At 37.4% G+C, this 3,399-nt stretch overlaps 1 pseudogene; it reads left to right on the top strand.

Moving 5' to 3' along the window:
- The first annotated feature begins 551 nt into the window (after window positions 1–551).
- LOC102532678 (olfactory receptor 5M11-like) lies at window positions 552–1,471 on the top strand (annotated as a pseudogene).
- The last annotated feature ends 1,928 nt before the right edge of the window (window positions 1,472–3,399 follow it).

The following is a 3,399-nucleotide window of genomic DNA, read 5'->3' as shown; positions in this document are numbered from 1 at the left end:
TTTATGGGGATATAATGTGCTCAAAATAGAGTATGTAGGGCATGCATGAAGCAAATAGTAGAGAGGGATTAATTCATACCCATGTATGACAGGAATGGGCTGAGACATTCTCAGAAATGACTGGCTTTTAAACTGAGCCTTATAGGGGAAAAACAGTGCAGGGAGGTAGGGGATATGCAGCTTTGGTGTACAGATAGGTAGAACTGTAGGTATAATTATGGTTATCTATAGGTACAGCCTGTAGGTAAGAGAGAGAAATGCAATAGTAATTTGTTATATAGACAGCTTAGATAATGGCTTAGGCATAAGTATACTTATCAGTAGGTACAGCCATTAGTACAGGTGAACCTAGGGTAAATATGATAGTAGTGCAGTATAGAGAAAATGGAAATAATAACTCAGTAGAAGTACAACATTGGGTTATGGCAGTATTTATTTGGGATAGTATCTGGAGGGGAAGAGGAAAATCATTTCAATAGTCAGTAATGCGATTTGCACCTTCATGTCTGCTTTCATTGCATTTGTTCCAGATGCAGGCACAGACTCAGAGAATGCCCATCACCAATGACAGTGTGATAACAGAATTCATTCTTCTGGGGCTCACAGATCACCCAGAGTTCCAGCCGCTGTTCTTTGTGCTGTGTCTGGTTGTTTACTTTGTCACCCTCCTAGGCAACCATGGTGCTGGTAATCAGACTGGACTCTCGCCTGCACACGCCCATGTACTTCTTCCTCACTAACCTGGCCTTTGTGGACTTGTGCTACACCTCGAATGCAACCCCACAGATGCTGACTAACCTGTTGTCAGATAGGAAGACAATCACCTTTGCTGGCTGATTTGCACAGTGTTACCTTTTCATAGCACTATTCCTCACTGAGTTTTACTTGCTGGCAGCAATGGCCTATGACTGCTAAGTGGCCATATGCAGCCCTCTGCACTACAGTATGAAGATGTCCAGGCATGTCTGCCTTTGCTTTGCCACATCCCCTTATGTCTGTGGTTTCTCCACAGACATAGGCTGTTCCAGGCCATCCAGAACTTCCACTTGAACTTCTGTAGATCCAATTTCATCAACCTCTTCTACTGTGCTGACCCGCCACTCATCAAGCTTTCTTGTTCTGACAGTTATGTCAAAGAGCTTGCCATGTTCTTATCAGCTGGCTTCAACCTCTCCAATTCCTTCACCATCATCCTGGTGTCTTATGCCTTCATCATTGCTGCCATTCTCAAGATCAAGTCAGCAGAGGGAAGGCACAAGGCATTCTCCACCTGTGGTTCCCACATGCTGGCCTTAACCCATTTTATGGGACTCTCTTCTGCATGTATGTAAGACCACCATCAGAGAAGACTGTTGAGGAATCCAAAATAATAGCTGTTTTCTACACCTTTGTAAGCCCAGTTCTCAACCCACTGATCTACAGTCTGTGAAACAAAGACATAAAACGAGCATTGAAGAGAGTCCTCAGATGAGATGAAATATGGTCACCAAGGTAGCAACACCTCCAATTTCCAATAAACCATAAACTCTAAATTCTTGGCTAAATATCTTTGCATTTTATGATGAGTTTTAATATTCTTTATGGATATGTCTCAGACGTCCTCGGGTCTGAGAGAAAATGAGTTGCACTTATTAGTCTAGGCGCTTTCCACTCAATGTTTTGTCCGTGGACCAGCATAAATGTGAGATCATACAGTGTTTATCTTTCCATTTGTCTGACTTATTTCACTTAACATAATGACCTCAAGGATCTTTCATGTTGTAGCAGATAGCAATTTACTTTTATTTTTAGGCTGAATAATGTTCCGGTGTTGTATGTATGTGTGTGTGTGTGTGTGTATGATATTATCTTTATGTATTAATTTATTGATTGGCCCTTAGGTTGTGTCCATGTCTTGGCTGTAATGAATAATGTTGCAATGAACATGGAGCAAAAACCTCTTTTAGGTCATGATTTTATTTCCTCTGGATATACTTCTAGTCCAGAAATGCACTTACTGAAGCATACGGTAGTTCTATTTTTGAATTTTAAAGACATCTCTGTATTGCTTTTCATAGTGAATATACCAATATGCATTTCCATCAGTAACGAGTTCCCTTTTCTCCACATTCTTTCCAGTACTAGTTATCACTTTTCTGTTTGATACCAGCCATTCTGACAATGCAAATGTATATCTAACTGTGACTTTAACTTCCATTCATCTCTTGACGTGATTTTGAGCACCTTTTCATCTACTTTTTGGCCATTTGTATGTCTTCTTTTGGAAAAATATTTATTCAGGTCCTTTGCTTATTTTTTTAAAAATTAAATTATTTACTTTTTAAATTCAATTTCATGGGTTTCAGTTTTAGTTTTGTGAATATATGTGATTGCTTCTTAATTATACATGGTTTACCAATACTTTGGTTAAAAAAAAATTGCAAATATTTTCTCCCCAAACCATAGGTTTCATTTTCATTTTGCTGATTGTTTCTCTTCTTGTGCAAAAGCTTTAAACTGAATGTAGTCTCATGTGTCTAATTATGTTGTTGTTACCTGACTTTTGTTGTCATACACAAAACACCATCACCAAGACCAAAACTTCAAAGAGTATTTCCACTCTGTTTCCTTCTAGGTATTTTATCATTGCACATCTTATGTTTAAGTCCTTAGTCCATTTCAGATTAATTTTGGGGAATGATGTATGATAGGAGTTCAGTTTAATTCTCTTGCATGTGGTTGTCCAGTGTTCCCAACACCATTCATTGAAGACACTAACCTTTCCTCATTGAATATTTTTGGCTCCCTTTTCAAAAATTTATTGGCCACATATGTAGGGGTTTAATTCTGGGCTTCCAGTTCATTGGTAAATGTGTACATTTTTAAATATCTGTCCCATACTGTTCTCATTACTACAGCTTTGTAAAAGAATTTGAAATCAGGGAACCAGGAAGTTTGATGCCTTTGGCTTTGTTCTTTCTCCATATCCCTTTGACTATTCAGGGTCTCTTGTAGTTCCATATGAATCTTAGGGTTGTTTATTCTGTTTCTGAAAAAAATGCCATTGGAGTATTATAGGGATTGAATTAAATCTGTAGATGGCTTTGAGTAGTATGAACATTTTAACTATTCCAGTCAATTAACATGAGGTATCTTTCCGTTTATGTCATCTTCAATTATTTTCTTCAATGGCTTATTGTTTTCAGTATACAACCTTTCGACATCTTAAATTTATTTCTAAGTGTTTTATTGTTTTTGCTGCTATTGTGAGGTTGTTTCCTTTCTTTCTTTCTTAAATAGTTCATTGTTAGTATATAGAAATGTAACTGATTTTTACATGTTGATTTTGTATCCTGCAATAAAAAAATAAAATTTTTATTAGTCCTAATAGTTTTGGGGTGGACTATTTAGGGTTTTCTA

The sequence above is a fragment of the Vicugna pacos genome, unplaced genomic scaffold (genome assembly GCF_048564905.1).
Source record: "Vicugna pacos unplaced genomic scaffold, VicPac4 scaffold_21, whole genome shotgun sequence".
In the NCBI taxonomy this organism is placed as follows: domain Eukaryota; kingdom Metazoa; phylum Chordata; class Mammalia; order Artiodactyla; family Camelidae; genus Vicugna; species Vicugna pacos.
Note: the sequence above shows the minus strand (reverse complement) of the source record. Positions and strands in the feature narration are given on the sequence as shown.